The sequence below is a fragment of the Bos grunniens genome, chromosome 12 (assembly GCF_055505025.1).
Source record: "Bos grunniens cultivar Pamir isolate PY7600 chromosome 12, Bosgru_T2T1.0, whole genome shotgun sequence".
NCBI classification, from domain to species: domain Eukaryota; kingdom Metazoa; phylum Chordata; class Mammalia; order Artiodactyla; family Bovidae; genus Bos; species Bos grunniens.
The window spans coordinates 60450924-60472171 of NC_141176.1; the positions used below are offsets into that span (position 1 = coordinate 60450924).

The 21248-nt window shown below is 36.5% G+C and overlaps 1 long non-coding RNA gene across 12 annotated transcripts in view; it reads left to right on the forward strand.

Moving 5' to 3' along the window:
• LOC147361816 (uncharacterized) overlaps positions 1–21248 on the forward strand; it is a 429777-nt gene that overhangs the window by 64540 nt on the left and 343989 nt on the right. Inside the window, exon 3 of one of the 12 annotated variants that reach the window (XR_015137663.1) lies at positions 16837–18541. The exons of 10 other annotated variants lie outside the window; for them this stretch is intronic. This is a non-coding gene — a long non-coding RNA (uncharacterized LOC147361816). Of the gene's footprint in view, positions 1–13048; positions 13822–16836; positions 18542–21248 lie in introns of those variants that run through there. One more of the 12 variants, XR_015137667.1, reaches the window with a different exon arrangement.

Sequence of the window (21248 nt, forward strand, 5' to 3'; positions counted from 1 at the left end):
CACCAAGAGCTTTTTTCAGTCAAGAGAAACTTTAGAAGAATCAGCAGAGCAAATATTCAGGGTTTTCATAAGCAATTTTCCCTGAATGCAAGGGGAGAAAAAGCTACTCATTTCTCTGGGTTTCAGATCTCCACCTTCTATATTCTCAACATACTTAACATTTTTTGTACTTCCTCCTGGAGATCATAAGATTCTCTTCACATCAAAATTCTCTTGAACAATCTTCTGTTTTAGGACTCTTCCCCCCAATTTACAATGAATGTGAAGCATCATTTTGTAAAAAAGTTGGAAATAACTTTTCATACTAGTTTAGTACTGTTATCATGTTATAAAATTCTTGATGTCATTTGTTAATAAAGGGCTATTAAAATGCTACTTAAATTTCCATTTTAAATCTTGAATATTTTCCATCTTAGAATAATTTTGTTTCATTTATATGCTAACTTCATTCCATGACCAAAGCTACAAAGTATAACTGAAGAATTGTGGACTATCGTTGACATCTGTTAGAAGTAATGCTTAAATTCTTAATCTCTGGGATTACTGATATGCAAATTGTCATCTTCACTCAGTTTTTGTCTTGATATAAAATGTTGAGCTAGTTTGGGCCTTGTATGGAGTCTCATTGAAATAAGAAACTTACTTCAGCTGACTTAGGCCATTATTTTCTATATGTTAGAAAATTTAAAAAAAAAATACTGATTATTTTGCCTATTTAGGCAGAAAAGAATGAGAAAACTAGAAGATGGAAGAAGGCTTCTCAGTTTGTTGACCACTTTTCTTTTTCATATCTTTTTTTACTATGTGATGGATAATGCACTTCCTATAATGACTGTTTAAGAGAAAGTAAATGAGCATTTTATTATGCATTGTTCATAGGATAGCTTATTATATACTTGAATCTACATATATATGACATCCTTTTTTAAGTTTAGGTATAATTGGCATAGAACATTATATTGCTTTCAGTTGTATAGTATAATGATTTAATATTTGCATATATTGCAAAATGATCACCACAATAATTCTAGATAACATTTATTATCATACATGGTTACAAGCTTTTCTTTTGATGAGAATTTTAATAACTAGTCTTCTGCTGCTGCTAAGTCGCTTCAGTCGTGTCTGACTCTGTGCGATCCCGTAGACGGCAGCCCACCAGGCTCCCCCATCTCTGGGACTCTCCAGGCAAGAACACTGGAGTGGGTTGCCATTTCCTTCTCCAATGCATGAAAGTGAAAAGTGAAAGTGAAGTCGCTCAGTCGTGCCTGACTCTTAGGGACCCCATGGACTGCAGCCCACCAGGCTCCTCCATCCGTGGGATTTTCCAGGCAAGAGGACTAGAGTGGGGTGCCATTGGCTTTCAAATATGCAATAGTATAATTAACCATAGACAGCATGTTTCACATTATATCGTCTTGACTTATTTATTTTATACCTGGAAGTTTATATTTTTTGACCCATTTTAACACCTCCCACCTCCCATTCTTGATTAAGTATAGGAAGGTATGGAGTTCTGAAGGCCTGTTTTATAATACGCTTTCAATGGTATTATGTCTGTGTGATGTGAAGAGTCATGTATTCCTCTTGAAATTCTAGGCTTGGGATAGTGAGGTTGAAATCATAGCAAGGCAACACAGATCTCTGGGATGACAGAGCTCTATGTGGTCACAGACAGGTCATTTCAATTCTCCCACAGTAATGGTACAGCAGGGAAATATGGAGTCAAATTAGGCCATCATGAAGCTTTGTGTAACTCTTTGAATCTTGACTTGACAAGTAACATTTCTTTTATGCCTCTGAAACTAGCAAATGCGTGCTTCATGCTCTCATTTTTCTTCTTCATGTTACTTAATTTTATATACATATATACGTATATGTGGAGAAGGCAATGGCACCCAACTCCAGTACTCTTGCCTGGAGAATCCCATGGACAGAGGAGCCTGGTAGGCTGCAGTCCATGGGGTTGCTAGGAGTCGGACACGACTGAGCGACTTCACTGTCAATTTTCACTTTCATGCATTGGAGAAGGAAATGGCAACCCATTCCAGTGTTCTTGCCTGGAGAATCCCAGGGATGGGGGAGCCTGGTGGGCTGCCCTCTATGGGGTCACACAGAGTCGGACACGACTGAAGCGACTTAGCAGCAGCAGCAACATACGTATATGATATCTGTTAATTTTAGACAATCTCTGAGATTTACCTTCTAGTTTTCTGATTCAGTTCAGTTCAGTTCAGTCTGTAGTCATGTCCAACTCTTTGTGACCCCATGAACTGCAGCAGGCCAGGCCTCCCTGTTCATCACCAACTCCTGGAGTTTACTCAAACTCATGTCCATTAGGTCGGTGATACCATCCAACCATCTCATCCTCTGTTGTCCCCTTCTCCTCCCACCTTCAATCTTTCCCAGCATCAGGGTCTTTTCCAATGAGTCAGTTATTCCCATCAGGTGGCTAAAGTATTGGAGTTTCAGCTTCAACATTAGTCCTTCCAATGAATATTCAGGACTGGTTACCTTAAGGATGGACTGGTTAGATCTCCTTGCAGTCCAAGGGACTCTCAAGAGTCTGCTACAACACCACAGTTCAAAAGCATCAATTCTTCAGTGCTCAGCTTTCTTTATACTGCAACTCTCACATCCATTCATGACCACTGGAAAAACCATAGCCTTGGCTAGATGGACCTTTGTTGACAAAGTAATGTCTCAGTTTTTCAATAAACTGTCTAGGTTGGTCATAGCTTTGCTTCCAAGGAGTAAGTGTCTTTTCATTTCATGGCTATAGTCACCATCTGAAGTGATTTTGAAGCCCCAAAAAATAAAGTCTGCCACTGTTTCCACTGTTTCTCCATCTATTTGCCATGAAGTGATTGGACTGGATACCATGATCTTTGTTTTCCAAATGTTGAGTTTAAGCCAACTTTTCCACTCTCCTCTTTCACTTTCATCAAGAGGCTCTTTAGTTCTTCTTCGCTTTCTGCCATAAGGGTGGTGTCATCTATGTGTCTGAGGTTATTGGTATTTCTCCTGGCAATCTTGATTGCAGCTTGTGCTTCATCCAGCCCGGTACTTTGCATGATGTACTCTGCATATAAGTAAAATAAGGAGGGTGACAATATACAGCCTTGACGTACTCCTTTTCCTATTTGGAAGCAGTCTGTTGTTCCATGTCCAGTTCTAACTCTTGCTTCCTGATCTGCATACAAATTTCTCAAGAGGCAAGTCAGGTGGTCTGGTATTCCCATGTCTTGAAGACTTTTCCATAGTTTATTGTGATCCACATAGTAAGGTTTTGGCATAGTCAATACAGCAGAAGTAGATGTTTTTTTTCTGTAACTCTCTTGCTTTCTCGATGATCCAGCAGATGTTGGCAATTTGATCTCTGCTTCCTCTGCCTTTTCTATAGACAGCTTGAACATCTGGAACATCTAAAAGGTGATGCTATGAAAGTGCTGCACTCAGTATGCCAACAAATTTGGAAAACTCAACAGTGGCCACAGGACTGGAAAAGGTCACTTTTCATTCCAATCCCAAAGAAAGGCAGTGCCAAAGAATGTTCGGAAAAAATAAAAAGAATGTTCAAACTACTGCACAATTGCACTCATCTCACACGCTAGTAAAGTAATGCTCAAAATTCTCCAAGCCTGCCTTCAGCAGTATGTGAACCATGAACTTCCAGATATTCAAGCTGGTTTTAGAAAAAGCAGAGATTTCTTATTAAATTTCCTCAGTTGTATGTGATCTTTAATTCTAGATTATCCTTGGAAAACATTTTCCCAGTTAAGAAAGATTTGCTCAGGAGTTGATAATAAAGTGAGAAAGCAAAGAAAATAGACAGTTGGCCCAGAGGTATCATGAATTTCCATTGAAAAAGATTCCAAGAGAGCTACATTATGTCTTATGGATGATATATGTTATATTTCACCTCTCCAGAGCTTAGTCAAAGACCAGTTCCCAGTCAGTGTCTAGACAAAACCTCCTGATTATGGGGAGGGAGTGAAAGTAAAGTAGTTTTCATGGACCCAAAAATAAGATGTAGGAAAGAGTCCTGAGAAAGTTTTTAAAATGGGGATCCTGGACATAATTTGTCTTAAAAAAAAAAAAAAAAGAAAAGAAAAACATCATTTGGAGAAGAAAACGCCTGAACTTACCTGTCTTTGGGGCCAGATCAATGACTGACTTATCAGTCTCTTCACTGTCATTTTTCTCTTATAGTCAAAAATATACTATGTTACTAGACAAGCAGACAATATAGTAGGTGAAGAGGTTTGATGCTAGAGAACAATTTCTCCAAATACAGTGTAAAGCAGGTTAAACAAAAAAATCATAAAGTGGATTGTATTCTTAAGAAAACAAAATAAACACAATGCTTAAGAGATTCAATTAATTACCTTAGCTCCATTCAGTGATTGAACATTAGGACTCCTCAGTGAGTAGAAGCACCAGGGGTCTCAGATGTGCACCACTGCTATGAATTGAGGTTGTAGTCAAAGGTGGTGAGGTTCTCAGCTCATTCTTAACTGGATGAATCTTCATTTTTGCCAATTTCAAAAGTGGCAAAAAAAAAAAAAAAGTCCATCATCCAACCCTTCAGAGGATTGAACTACAAAAGTTAATTTTTAATATAAATCATAGAGATTTCAAAGTTTCTTTCTATACAACATTATTGCAATAATAGCTGATTGATACAACTAATAAGAATAGAAGTAAATTTTGTTATGTCAGTGAAGCCCAAAACCTCTTGAGTAAACATAGTTTATGATTCAAACTAGGAATAAAATCTTTTGAAGTACAGATATTAAGTATAGACGCTAATATATATGCAAGATATATATTATCTGTATCCACATGATATTTTTCTGATACCAGGTCTCCCAAACTGAGTTCTATAGAACACATTCCATTCAGTGTTTATAATTTTAAAAGAAATTCTGTTTCTGCATCATTTTTGGAAATGTTGTATAAAGGAGAAAAAAAGGCATTATAAGTCTAGGAACTTCTTGGAGTCCTTATTTATTTGTGTGATTTTGTTCATATTTTCATAATTACTGACTTTTTCTTAGGCTATTATTTTTCCTCTGCATTCAACATTGATATGAATCTGGTGAACATAATGATCAAATTACCATAGTGTTTTGGAAATTTTTAGGAGTTTCATTTTATTTTTCCTTTTGGTTCCTGCACTGTATGGACTGAATTCTGCCCCTGCAAATTCATAGGTTGAAGTCCTAACCTTCAGTGTGACTCTGTTTGGAGAACAGACTGTAAGGAGTCAGTGAAGGGCAAATGAGGTAATGAAGGTGGGGCCATAAAATGATGACACTGATATGCATCAGACTATTATCACCCCTTCTTCCCTATCCCAGAAAATTAAAATAGCATCCTCTTGGTGGCTAAAAAAAATCATTACATTATTTTTAAATAATATGTTTTTGTTAGGCTCCTCCACATATTCAATTTATGGAAGTTCTGCTTAACTTATTGCAAGTGCCTTCTCATTTCCACTATATCCCAAATCTACCCATGTCTTTCCTTCTTGATATCAATCTACTCCAAACCACCTTTACTTCTCATCGAGACTACTACAATAGCTTCCTGACTGATTTCTCTCATTCTATTCATTTCATGCTACAAGTCTGACTTTCATAATCAGTGTAGTACTTGGAAAATATAAATCACACCAAGTCACAATGGAGCTAAAATCCCTGTGATGACTTCCTATCGCTAAAGGGCTCTCCCAACCCCATTTACTACTTCTGTTTGCCTTGTTCACGACACCCAATCATTAGAGTCTTGATTTGATGAATATTCAGTTCCTCAAGAAACTTATCAGGTCTCTTCTGAAAACAGAGCTTTTGTGCCAGCTCTGTTCTTCTCCTGCATTGTTCTTCCTGTTCTTCACATCCCAGCTCCAATGATAACTCCTCAGAGAGGACATATTATCCTTCCTATCTAACAATTTCCTTCATCCTCAATGACTATGTAACTTTCTATCAGGTTTCTGTGAGAGTTCTTTTTACCACTTAGCATTATCTGAAATTCTTTCTTTGCTTATATTTGTCATTGTTTATTGTTGATTTATCTACTACTGTGGGCAGGAATCCCTCAGAAGAAATGGAGTAGCCATCATGGTCAACAAAAGGGTCCGAAATGCAGTACTTGGATGCAATCTCAAAAACGACAGAATGATCTCTGTTCGTTTCCAAGGCAAACCATTCAATATCACAGTAATCCAAGTCCATGCCCCAACAAGTAATGCTGAAGAAGCTGAAGTTGAACAGTTCTATGAAGACCTACAAGACCTTTTAGAACTAACATCCAAAAAAGATATCCTTTTCATTATAGGGGACTGGAATGCAAAAGTAGGAAGTCAAGAAACACCTGGAGTAACAGGCAAATTTGGCCTTGGAATACGGAATGAAGCAGGGCAAAGCCTAATAGAGTTTTGCCAGGAGAACGCACTGGTCATAACAAACACCCTCTTCCAACAACACAAGAGAAGACTCTATACATGGACATCACCAGATGGTCAACACTGAAATCAGATTGATTATATTTTTTGCAGCCAAAGATGGAGAAACTCTATACAGTCAGCAAAAACAAGACCAGGAGCTGACTGTGGCTCAGACCATGAAATCCTTATTGCCAAATTCAGACTTAAATTGAAGAAAGTAGGGAAAACACTAGACCATTCAGGTATGGCCTAAATCAAATCCCTTATGATTATGCAGTGAAAGTGAGATATAGATTTAAGGGCCTAGATCTCATAGAGTGCCTGATGAACTATGGAATGAGGTTCGTGACATTGTACAGGAGACAGAGATCAAGACCGTCCCTATGGAAAAGAAATGCAAAAAAGCAAAATGGCTGTCTGGAGAGGCCTTACAAATAGCTGTGAAAAGAAGAGAAGTGAAAAGCAAAGGAGAAAAGGAAAGATATAAACATCTGAATGCAGAGTTCCAAAGAATAGCAAGAGGAGATAAGAAAGCCTTCTTCAGCGATCAATGCAAAGAAATAGAGGGAAACAACAGAATGGGAAAGCCTAGAGATCTCTCCAAGAAAATTAGAGATACCAAGGGAATATTTCATGCAAAGATGGGCTCGATAAAGGACAGAAATGGTATGGACCTAACAGAAGCAGAAGATATTAAGAAGAGATGGCAAGAATACACAGAAGAACTGTACAAAGAAGATCTTCACAACCCAGATAATCACGATGGTGTGATCACAGACCTAGAGCCAGACATCCTGGAATGTGAAGTCAAGTGGGCCTTAGAAAACATCACTACGAACAAAGCTAGTGGAGGTGATGGAATTCCAGTGGAGCTATTTCAAATCCTGAAAGATGATGCTGTAAAAGTGCTACACTCAGTATGCCAGCAAATTTGGAAAACTCAGCAGTGGCCACAGGACTGGAAAAGGTCAGTCTTCATTCCAATCCCAAAGAAAGGCAATGTCAAAGAATGTTCAAACTACCACACAATTGCACTCATCTCACATGCTAGTAAAGTAATGCTCAAAATTCTCCAAGCCAGGCTTCCGTAATATGTGAACTGTGAACTTCCTGATGTTCAAGCTGGTTTTAGAAAAGGCAGAGGAACCAGAGATCAAATTGCCAACATCTGCTGGATCATCAAAAAAGCAAGAGAGTTCGAGAAAAACGTCTATTTCTGCTTTATTGACTATGCCAAAGCTTTTGACTGTGTGGATCACAATCAACTGTGGAAAATTCTGAAAGAGATGGGAATACCAGACCACCTGATCTGCCTCTTGAGAAATTTGTATGCAGGTCAGGAAGCAACAGTTAGAACTGGACATGGAACAACAGACTGGTTCCAAATAGGAAAAGGAGTATGTGAAGGCTGTATATTGTCACCCTGCTTATTTAACCTATATGCAGAGTACATCAAGAGAAACGCTGGACTGGAAGAAGCACAAGCTGGAATCAAGATTGCTGGGAGAAATATCAATAACCTCAGATATGCAGATGACACCACCCTTATGGCAGAAAGTAAAGAGGAACTCAAAAGCCTCTTGATGAAAGTGAAAGTGGAGAGTGAAAAAGTTGGCTTAAAGCTCAACATTCAGAAAACGAAGATCATGGCATCCGGTCCCATCACTTCATGGGAAATAGATGGGGAAACAGTGGAAACCGTGTCAGACTTTATTTTTGGGGACTCCAAAATCACTGCAGATGGTGACTGCAGCCATGAAATTAAAAGACGCTTACTCCTTGGATGGAGAAGGAAATGGCAACCCACTCCAGTGTTCTTGCCTGGAGAATCCCAGGGACAGGGGAGCCTGGTGGGCTGCCATCTCTGGGGTCGCACAGAATCGGACACGACTGATGTGACTTAGCGTACTCCTTGGAAGGAAAGTTATGACCAACCTAGGTAGCATATTCAAAAGCAGAGACATTACTTTTCCAACAAAGGTCCGTCTAGTTAAGGCTATGGTTTTTCCTGTGGTCATGTATGGATGTGAGAGTTGGACTGTGAAGAAGGCTGAATGCTGAAGAACTGATGCTTTTGAACTGTGGTGTTGGAGAAGACTCTTGAGAGTCCCTTGGACTGCAAGGAGATCCAACCCGTCCATTCTGAAGGAGATCAGCCCTGGGATTTCTTTGGAAGGAATTATGCTAAAGCTGAAACGCCAGTACTTTGGCCACCTCGTGCAAAGAGTTGACTCATTGGAAAAGACTCTGATGCTAGGACGGATTGGGGGCAGGAGGAGAAGGGAACAACAGAGGAAGAGATGGCTGGATGGTATCACTGACTCGATGGACGCGAGTCTGAGTGAACTCCGGGAGTTGGTGATGGACAGGAAGGCCTGGCGTGCTGCTATTCATGGGGTCGCAAAGAGTCGGACATGACTGAGTGACTCAACTGAACTGAACTGATTGCTGATTATGTGAAGGATTCAGTGGTAAAGAATCTGCCTGCAAGCCAGGAGATGTGTGTTTGATCCCTGGGTCAGGAAGATCCCCAGAGAAGGAAATTACAACCCAAACCAGTAGTTTTGCCTTGGAAATTCCATGGACAGAGGAGTTTGGGTGGGCTATAGTTCATGGGTTCACAAAAGATTTGGACACAGCTTAGTGACTAAATAACAGCAATGAATGAATATCCTGCCAGTGGTGACAAAGTGGCAGGACTGGAAGAATATGTGGGTTATGGTCATAAAACAAATAATACACAAAGAGACACATGAGCCCAGACAGACATCACAAACAAAAATATACACATGTATACATGTCGTCTTTGAAGCTATGAGAGAAAGCCTGCCCAGATTGGGTTATTTTGGTTACAACTTAAACAAGACCAAAGAGAAATTTATTGAAAGAATATTGAGATATTGAATACACTGAAGTGCAAACAATATTAAAAAACCACAAAAGAAGTTGGGCTTCAGGGTCAATTATAAGTAAAGACTGGATATAGCTAGTGCCCAGTTTCTGTTCTGGAATTTCTCTTTTAATTTGCCTCTTACTTCTTTCAGCGTGTTAGTTTTGTTTTCTAAGAACAGAGGCAGTCCAAACTATTGTCATCTTAAAAATTTCATATCTAGGGACTTTTCCTCAATTGCAATTTGAGGGTCTGTTCTAAGGGACTGTGTTAGTGTCCATCTCTTATCCATACACCAACACTGAAGCCAGAAAAAAGGGGTCATGTGAGGAAGTGTGATCTATGTTATAGCCATCTGGACATGAAGGTAAGTGGGAGGGTGGGAGAAGACCACCATTTCTAGAAAGAAGCAACACTAGGAATACTATCCCATTAAAATTCTCTCCAACAAGATTACAAAAATGATTACTTGCCAAGATGGTCTCCAATAGAAGGGTAAATTGTGTGTTTTTTCTTCATCCTCATTCTCTTTATTTGGCACAAAACAGGAAACTTAAGTTAGCCAAATATTTGATCTTTAAATGATTTTCTGATACTTATTCTAATATAATTCAGAAAAATGTATCATCTCAGTCCATTCAGGCCACAGGAACAGAATAGCATAGACTGGGTGGCTTATAAACAGCCGCAATGTAACTCTTACAGTCCTGGAAACTGAGAAGTCCAGTGTCAAGGCACTGGCACATTTGGTGAGGGCCTGCTTCTTGGTTCATGGATAGCTGACTGTTTTCTCACTGCATCCTTATACATCAGAAGGTGTAAAGAAGTTCTCTGAGATCTCTTGTAAGGGTGGACATCAGGCCTCCACTTCATGACCTAATCAACATTTCAAAGCGTCCACCTCCTAGTCTCATCACATTGGGCATAAGGATTTCAACATAAGGATCTTGAGGATATGCATTCAGTTTATGGCGTATGTGTTTTTCTATTTTACTTTGTAAGTAGTAACCACATTAAAATGACAGTGTATTGTTACAACATGATATCTATTTTAGCTGTAATAACCAAAAGTTTCAGAATAGGGGTAACCTATCAATACAATTTGATTATACACACACACACACACACACATTTTCAATAAAAGATGACAATCTTCACTCTTTTTCCTACAAGAAATAACTTAGCTAGAATTAAGCTAGATTTGCTTCTGTAGTGTGATTCTGGAAAGAGCCTAAGGTGACTTAACATATTTTATAACTAATTTATCTTGTTTTTTACTTTGTGATTTGAAGAACAGTACATCTCCTTTTTTCCACTGTTTTCATGTAAAAATGGATCATAAAATGATTGTGTGATAGAAAATAGCTTATACTGTTACTTTCCTGCCCATCTGGAACTTTGCTTTAATATAGTTTCATCTCTTGATTAATGTTCTGTCAAGGTGGAAGTCACAGTGTTTGTGATTTCTGTGCTTGATAACATAAATCATGTTCTTAGGAAACATAAACTTTCAAAACAATGTCTATTTGTTATGCTCAGCTAGGTAAGGGACACTAAAGTATTTAAATATGACATAAAACTTTTCTCTATTTAGTACAAAACTACTTTGAACTAAAGCTATGATAATAATCATAGTTGATGGAAGAATATAAATAGTATGATTCGCCTGCCCAGAAATTTAGATGCCTTTGTTTCAAGAACAGTATTTATTCAATTATATAAACTGCCTAAAAGCCTGCTTGTTTCTAATACTTTTTTTACTCAGAGACTTTTTTATAAGCTAACCTAAAACATTCTATATTAACTTGGATTTTAAGATTGTATTTCTTTTGATTTTTTCCTACATGTAAAAGACAATTATAACTTCTAATAGGATTGTGTTATATATTGTTTCTAAGGAAGAAATAGGAAGTAGAGGAAGAACTATCAGATTATCACACTCATGACTAAGAGGCAGTTTATTCTACTCTATTCCTCACAAAAAACATTTTGTGTTTTTTTAAAATATATTTATGCGTGGACATTTTTATGAATTTGGAAAATGTCTTAAGAAAATTTTGACATGAACTGGGAAGCTAACATGATCAGAGAAGCTGACTTTTTAATATTCTGACCTCAATGTCTATTGCTTTAGAATAAATGTTAACCAAAGTCTGGAATGTTCTGATCTCACTATCCTAGCTCTGGGACATTCCATCTTTTATACTTGGGACATATTGTCTAATTTCTGCCTAAAAATGACACTTTCCCACTACCACGTGTTCATATTTCCTGTTCATTTTGTTTAAGCAGCATCCTTGCCAATCCATGTAAATCCAGCTTATACTTACCATTAATTTATAGTTCTCCATCAATTTTCCATACCAGAAAATTCTATGACTTTAAATAATTTTACTTATCCATGTAACATCAAGTCTGCCATACAAAGTCTCAACACTCTGTACTTCTTTACCCTATGTCTTATAGAAAACAACCTAAATAGTTAAAAATGATTTGTTTTTCTAATGTCAACCTTCCACACCTCAGTAGGCAGATTTCTACCTTTCTAGGATTCTAAAATGGCCCAAGATTTCCCACCCTATTTAGTAATTAGGTTACATGATATGACTCGGTTGAATTTTACATCAGTAGATTACATGTGTGTGAGTGCTAAGTCACTTCAGTCATGTCCAACTCTTTGTGACCCCATGGACTGTAGCCCGCCAGACTCCTATGTCCATGGGACTCTCCAGGAAGAATACTAGAGTGGGTTGCCGTTTCCTCTCCAAGGGATCTTCCTAACCCAGGATGGAACTCTTGTCTCCTGCATTGGCAGGCAGATTCTTTACCACTGAGCTACCTATGGGAAGCTCATAGGTAAGTCAAACCTAATTGTAGGAGTCATTTTAAAGGATAGTGTTTTCTCCCACTGGTGGCAGAAAGCCAAATCAGAGATCAAGTGTGATAGAGAATTAAAGCGAGAGAGGTTTTTTTCCGGTGGAAGAATTTGAGGTGGACATGTGGAAAGGACCTTAGAGCCTCATCTAGAAGGCCAGAGAAACTGACAGGTACAAGAGGATAGGATCTCAGTTCTACATTTGCAAAGAATATCCTATGCCTCTTTCATCTTATCTTTTCTTCCATCTTTTCCCAACTTTGAGGGTGCAAGAAGAAAGAAGGAGGGGCAGACTCCTTTTTTGATACATTAAAGCGGCTTGGTCTAACCTCTCAGCCATGTATGACTCTGCTTCCCCATGGACTGTAGCCCACCAGGCTACTCCATCATGGGATTCTCCAGGCAAGGATACTGGAATGGGTAGCCATTCCCTTCTCCAAGGAATCTTCCTGACCCAGGGATCGAACCTGGGTCTCTTGAATATGAAGCAGATTCTTTACTGTCTGAGTCACCAGGGAAACTCTGGGCTAGCGTAGTGCCCAAGTTTACATGAAACAAAAACAGAGCAACAACAACTCAGAAATTTTTGATGAGATAAGAAAATAATTAGTTGACTATAAATCTTTGTGGAGTAATACATCTATCTGCTTACTTAACATGTACTTGAACAGAGCCCCTTATAGATTATATTAATATACTGCAGGAGTTCATGAATGGCAACCCCTGGATTTGTGAAATGCACAGCTTTTGCAAATACACATAAATACAGAGACCTTATATTGTTTCATCATGAAAAAATTTATTAATTTACTCATTGCTTTTCTTCTCACAGTGTAATACAGTCCTGGATATCCTTCCCTTGACAAGAATGTTCACATACTTATTGCTGTGAATGTTTGATTCATAACAATACAACTGAGCTAGGACTACTTTGAAAAAGCATCAGAGAAGGTCACATACTCAAGTGATCCTCTGAGTGTGTGGTTACTCTGACCCTGATGTAAATTTGAAGGCAAACACCATAATTTGTATTCCCTCACACTTTCTGTTCTTTGCCATTTTTCTTCTCCATTCGCTTCTCTTTCTTGGATATCAGTATTCAAAGACCCCATTATTTATTAAACTGTTTATTAAAAACTGTTCTCCAGTATGAATCTGATAAACTTCTTTGTATTAAGGGATAAAGTGAGGTATAATTTAATGTGCTAATTACCTTGCATGTATCATTTCCTTTAGAATATTATGTATATCTCAATCATTATAGCATCAAAATATATAAAGGTTTTTTAAGGGAATCTTATTTCAGTCACAACTAAATTCTAATCTATATTTCTGGAGGATTTTGTTTCCACATCCATAGCTTGAAGATACACACTATTTTAGTAAAATTAAAATGAACATGAGGATCTAGATCTCTAAACATTATTTTATTTCTCGAAGTCTCTTAATAAATTATAAAGAATACATGGATTTTAGTACTACCTGTGCTGTAGAAGTGAATGATATTGTCAAGAGGTTTCCAAACTTCTTCTCTTTAGTCCTTCAAGATAATGTCAGTTTTCATTGAAGTATTTTGAAATGATCAAGACCAGATATACCATAATATGATATATAAAATAAAGATTTATATTTAAAAACTATCACTTTAAATGTTTCATTATTTCTGTTCATAATAGAAAACATTTATTGCTTAAGCATGAATTCATTGAGCAGGAAATGTTCACAACAGTTTAATTAAGTGATAAATATACAATATTTACATAGAGATGTTTACAGAATTTTACTGTATGGGATGTTTTTAAGCTCTCTTCTTCCTAAATATGGACTGTGAATTATAGAAAAATTTGATTTTTTTCCTGTAAATTTTAACTACAGAAAAGGCAAAAACTTTATGTCAAATATTTTAGGACTGCCAGGCCTGGGAGAAAAATGTATTTAGTTAACATCAACAGAAGCATTTATGTTCTATAAGCCAAGAAATAGGAGACATAATGTACTGAACATGTCAGCTCTACCCCCTTTAAGAACATCCTTATATTTTACTGAATAATTATATGATTTATTGAGTGTTAGCAAGAGAAAACTTAATGTTCAATGCTATTGGGATTTGTGCTAACCTGAAAGGTCCATCTAGTCAAGGCTATGGTTTTTCCAGTAGTCATGTATAGATGTGAGAGTTGGACTATAAAGAAAGCTGAGTGCTGAAGAATTGATGCTTTTGAACTGTAGTGTTGGAGAAGACTCTTGATAGTCCCTTGGACTGCAAGGAGATCCAACCAGTTCATCCTAAAGGAAATCAATCCTGATGGTTCATTGGAAGGACTGATGTTGAAACTGAAACTCCAATACTTTGGCCACCTGATGTGAGGAGCTGACTCATTGGAAAAGACCCTGATGCTGGGAAAGATTGAAGGCAGGAGGAGAAGGGGATGACAGAGGATGAGATGGTTGGATGGCATCACCGACTCAATGGACATGAATTTGAGTAAACTCCAGGAGTTGGTCATGGACAGGGAGGCCTGGGATGCTGCAGTTCATGGAATTACAGAGTTGGACACAACTGAACGACTGAACTGAACTGATTAAAAATCTAAGAATAATAAAACCAAAATTTGAAGTTAAATTTCACTCCAGGCTACTATTTTTAAGAAAAACATTCATCACAAAGATAAATATTCTCTGAAGAATTAATTTAAAGAAAACATGTGATGTATCATTTTGTAATAATGTCAAGAAGCTGATAGGAAGGCTAAAACTTGTGTATGGAAATAGTATACAAAGCTCTTCTTGGTTTCCTTTTTATTTTCCAAAAATTTTTTGCAAACTTCAGTTCAGTTCAGTTTAGTTGCTCAGTTGTGTCTGACTCTTTGCAACCCCATGAATTGCAGCACGGCAGACCTCCCTGTCCATCACAAACTCCTGGAGTCTGCCTAAACCCATGTGCATCGAGTCGATGATGCCATCCATCTCCTCCTCTGTCGTCCCCTTCTCCTCCTGCCCTCAATGTTTCCCAGCATCGGGGTCTTTTCAAATGAGTCAGCTCTTCACATCAGGTGGCCAAAGTATTGGAGTTTGAGCTTCAGCATCAGTCCTTCCAATGAACACCCAGGACTGATTTCCTTTAGGATGGACTGGTTGGATCTCCTTGCAGTCCAAGGGACTATCAAGAGTCTTCTCCAACACCACAGTTCAAAAGCATCAATTCCTCAGTGCTCAGCTTTCTTTATAGTCCAACTCTCACATCCATACATGACCACTGGAAAAACCATAGCCTTGACTAGATGGACCTTTGTTGGCAAAGTAATGTCTCTGCTTTTTAATATGCTGTCTAGGTTGGTCATAACTTTCCTTCCAAGGACTAAGTATAACTCTGAACTCACTCATCTAGTTTGAGACATTGGAGAGTAGGGTAATTGTTGTTGTTCAGTCACTCAGTCACGTCTGACTCTTTGCGACCCCATGGACTGAAGGACACCATGCTTCCCTGTCCATTACCTCTTCCCAGAGCTTGCTCAAATTCATTTCCATTGAAGGATATAATATTGTCATATTTGAAAGAAATCACTGTTCTTTCAAACACATTTAAAACTGGGTTTTTCTTGATAGTATGAAATAGAAAATGCAGGCAAAGCTATTGGATGAACATTCAGAATCTTATAGACAATGATGTACATCCTAACATAGGCATGTATCCTCACATGGACATACATCCTCACATGATGTTTATCTTCACATAGGTATTTATCAGCCAACATTTTCTATACCTTCTTTTCAATGTTGTATTCACATCTACCCTGAGGGAAACAATTACTATGCAGTCGCTTTTGCACTTGAATCACCAGATTGAATAGAATGCACTTTGTTGTCAGAGTTAGTCTATGTGGATTGTAGTAGTACCGATGCCATGTTCTAGCTATGTGACCTGGAGGAAGTGAATACAATTGAGGAAGAAGATGCTGATTTAAAATCTGTAGTAATATACACAACTACAAAGAAATTATATTATTACAACCATCAGATTTCAATAGAATATATGATTTGTAAGGGCAAGTTGCTTTTTACATTTATTTTTTATTTACCTTAGTTTTTAAACTAAGCTTTTTTATTGAGGTATAATTGACATACAATAACTGTACATATTGCAAGTGTACAACTGATAGCTTTCACATACATACATATGCATGTATCCATGATATCATCACCACAATCATCATGGATATACCACCATTCCAAACTTTTTTCTTGTGCTTCTGTATACTCCCTCCCTCTCATTCCTAAACACCAGCTTCATCTCAAGCGACCCTTGATTTTCTCTGTCACTGTAGGTTAGTTTGCACTTTCTAGAATTTTATAAAAATGGAAACATACAGTACCCACTCTTTTGGTCTGGCTTTCATGTAACATACTTATTTTCAGACGCAGCCATGTTTTTACAAGTATTTTGTTGCTGAAGAGTATTTCATTGTATGGCTATAAAACAATGTATTTATCCATTCACCTGTTGATGGACATTTCCAGAGTGTTGTCATAAAAGATAAAGATACTATGAACTTAGCCATTTTAGTAAAGATGTAGTAATATCTCAATGTGGTTTTCATTTACATTTCCTAATTACCAAAGGTGTTGAGACTATCTACATGTGCCCATCTCCCATCTGCATATCTTCATGGCAAAGGCTGCTTTTTATTATCATTGTGCATCCTGAAGATCTATCATAGAGGCTTGAACCCAGTAAACATAGGACAATATTTGTAAAGATAAATTATGGTAGTTTTTGGACAATAATGCATTTTTCATAAGATCATGGCATCCGATCTGATTTCTTCATGGCAAATAGAAGGAGAAAGTGGAAACAGTGACATATTTGATATTTTCGGACTCCAAATTTTCTTCAGACTGTGACTGCAGCCATGAAATTAAAAGACACTTGTTCCTTGGAGGGAAAGCTATGACCAACCTAGACAGCATATTAAAAAGCAGAGACATCAACAACAAAGGTCTGTATAATCAAAGCTATGATTTTTCCAGTAGTCATGTATAATATCAGAGCTGGACTATAAAGAAGGCTGAGTGCCAAAGAACTGATGGTTTTGAACTGTGGTGTAGCAGACTCTTGAGAGTCCTTTGGAGTGCAAGGAGATGAAGCCAGTCAATCCTTTAGGAAACCAAGCCTGGATATTCATTGGAGACACTGATGATGAAGCTGAAGCTCTAATACTTGTCACCTGATGTGAAGAGTTAACTCATTAGAAAAGACCCTGATGCTGGAAAAGATTGAATGCAGGAGCAGAAGGGAACAACAGAAGCAACAGTGGATGAGGATGGTTGGATGGCATCACCAAAGTAATGGACATGATTTTGAACAAATTCTGAGACATAATGAAGGATAGGGAAGCCTGAAATGCTGCAGTACATGGGGTCACAAAGAGTTAGACATGACTTAGTGACTGAATAACAATGACTCTGTGATGATATATACTGTATGTCATGTGATATATATTTATAGTCTATATCTATGAGATATACCATGGGAATATACATATAGTACTATATATATATATGCATATAGATATGAATAGATCATCATAATTTTACAAAATATATAGGTCTTCCTTTTTTCAAAATTTTTATTTCCTGTAAATATATTTCATTGTGAAATATCAAGCAAATCTTTCTAAATATATAAGAAAGAATTATTTGATCATGCCTTTCAATATTAAAGACATTTTTATCTTTATAATATTTAAATTGTATAAAAATGTATTTGCCAGCATATGTATACAAAAAATAAAATGATAAACATCAATCCTCACTATTTTCTATAACTGAAATCAAGATATTAAGATGATTATTTATGCTACTTCTAAAAGGCTTACTTTCCCTTTCAAATATTTTAAATTATATTTCTTTAAAATAGTCACTTTATAACCTTCCTTCCTTGTGACTTAAAGTTTATCACATTGTATTGTCTTACATAAGCTCTATGAATATAAACACACATATAAGTATGCACATGTATTTTTCTGAAATATCATGTTTTTTTAATAATTAATTTTAATTGGAGGCTAATTACTTTACAATATTGTAGTGGTTTTTCCCATACATTGACATGAATCAGCCATGGGTGTACATGTGTCCCCCATCCTGAACCCCACTTCCACCTCCCTCCCCACCCTCTCCCTCAGGGTTGTCCCAGTGCACCAGCTTTGAGTGCCCTGTTCATATATTTTTAAGAGTTGTAGTCTTAAGTCAGAATTTTTAATAATATATTTGTTATACTTATTATTGGCCTTCCCAGGTGGTGCTAGTAGTAAAGAACCCTGCCTGCTAATACAGGAAACATAAGACACTTGGGTTTTATCCCTTGGAGGAGGGCGTGGCAACCCCCTCCAGGGTTCTTGCCTGGAGAATCCCATGGACAGAGGAGCCTGGCGGGCTACAGTCCATAGCGCTGCAAAGGGTCAGACATGACTGAACCAGCTGAGCATACACAGCTATTATTATCTTCCTTTCTCTTTTATGCTTTCTTTTACTAAAAATTTTTTATCATTCTGATATTTTTCTTCCATAAAATAATCTGGATCATATAAAAGTTTTTTTTTTTTTTTAACATCCCAAATTCAGCTAGGCTTAAGGATTAAGAATCTTAATTGCTCAAGGATATTAGTCAAAATCTGATTAATCAAAAGATTTAACAAATGTGCCTCATTTTCTTGATTAAAAGCAAACACTTGAAGTTTGCCAAATGACCTAAGGAAAAAGAGGATGTTCTAAATAAGACCACATGTTTCCGATTGGAAATGGAGTAGAGCATGCAACAACTTCATTAAAATCTTGTTACAAACCACTTTTTAGTAACAACAACAAAATCAACATGCCCAGCAAGTCTGAATTGTGAGAAAAATGCTACTAAGTAGCTTTATTTTTCATTTCCTTCCTCTAAGTAAATAACATCACTCAAATTCCTTATTTTATAGTTAAATACTTTCATGTAATCAACAATATGTTTAAAAATGTCTTTTAAGTAAGTACTGTGAGTTTGTTAAAAAAACATATTGGAGTATAGTTGCTTTATGATATTGTGTTAGTTTCTGCTGTACAGCAAAGTGAGTCAGCCATATGTATACATATCACTTCGTTTTTGGACTTCCTCCCTATTTAGGTCACCACAGAGCATTGAGTAAGGTTCCCTGTGCTAAATTGTAATGTAAGTTTTGAAATAATATTGCTACTTTATTAAAAGAGAAAGGACATGTTAAACTTTTTTATTAAATCAGTGTGATTAGGATGATAATTGATGATACTTTTTCTGCTATGCAAGTTTCAAATCAAAATTATATATCAGACAATGGTGACATAACTGTAAAAAATTCAAAATTTCCTTTTGAATCATCTACTGATAATGTTTCAGAAATGTTGATCTAGGAGTTTAGCAATGTAAAACCCTTTACAATTCTTCCATTTTCTTTTTTATAAATGTATTATTTTAATTGAATTGTTTTGTATTATTTTTCCCAGTACTAAAATAAATATAGAAAGGGAGCATTAAATGTATAGTTTTATCAAATATTTATTTGTATTTATACATTATTTAACTTGTAAATGGAACTAAAATATTTTCGAGAAAATTTACCTGAGAATTTTTAGCAGATATTTACATGAATTGAATCTATATTTTTTTTTATTAAATTGGTATTACAGAGTGGAAAATCCACTCAATAGAAATAATGAGCTTATTCAGAATAGAGAAAAAAAAACAAAAGGCGAAGTCAATGTTGGAAGTAAAACAAGCAAAGAATTCAGAACATGATGGCTGAGGATGACCTAACCCTTACCCTGTTTCCCTCAGTTGTTTCTGTTGCACGCCAGAGAGCTCATATTTAAGCTTGAAATAAACAAAGAAAAAATGAGAATTTCCAACAGGCTAAATTTATTTTCACAAAATCATAGCATTCCAAGATTATTTCCAGTTTATTTTATAAACATTTATAATGTAGTCATTGAAATGTACATGTCATATTTTGCAATGTCTATCATATTTAAACAGAAGTTTTCACAATTCAATTTGATATTTTTATTCTTATTTAATTATGAAGGAGCTACTTAAGCTTTTTATTGTACATGATTCATATATAAAGAATGTATACAATATACATATGTGAATAAAATATACATGTACATATACACAAATGAATATTACACATTCCATTTATGAATTGAATTTTAAAATAATAGACTGCATGGTTTGTAGTAAACTGATGAAGCATTTCTCTCTTTATGCAAACATCCATGTTGAATTCTTCAAAACACGATATTCTCAAGATACTCATTTCTTACACAGTGACCTGCTTTCCCCAAAGCAAAGATTTCAAGAGATTCAGGCAGAAGTAACAAGGTTTCTCATAATCTTATAATCAGATAGATCAAAACCAGTATTGCTGGTTTTGTATACACAGGGCCAGTGTATACTATATTGTATACACAGGGCCAGTCAAGATTGAGGGGCCTATAAAACGACATGCATATTGGGAAGTGTGGGTCATTGGATTTGGAGGTTCATCTTTTAGATTAACTATCATGATGGCAACCAAATCAAAAACATTTAATGAGATTATCTTTTTAAAATTATTTGATATTAGAAGGAATAACAATCCAACAAAATTTAATTGATACTCTTAGGACAGCATTTACCACTACTCCAGTGTGTGTTAAAGTACAAACTCATCTGAAAAGTTTATTCATTGATCTATTCATTTTACCAATAACTCATCCTGCTGGATCCACAAGGTTGCCATTAAAAGAAGGTATTTCTTAGTTGTCACAATAAATCTGTTTTACAGTTAAGACAGCTAGGTGATGATTTCCAGCTCTTTATCCACTGTATGACAGAACACTAAGACATCAGTCAACCACTCACCAAGAGGATTTAAAATGTGCAAAGCCATGTTCTCTGAAGAAATGATGGCTCTGTCCATGAAAATCCCTATGCACTCCTTATAAGATGCAGGAAAATCCTCTATTTGGATAAACAT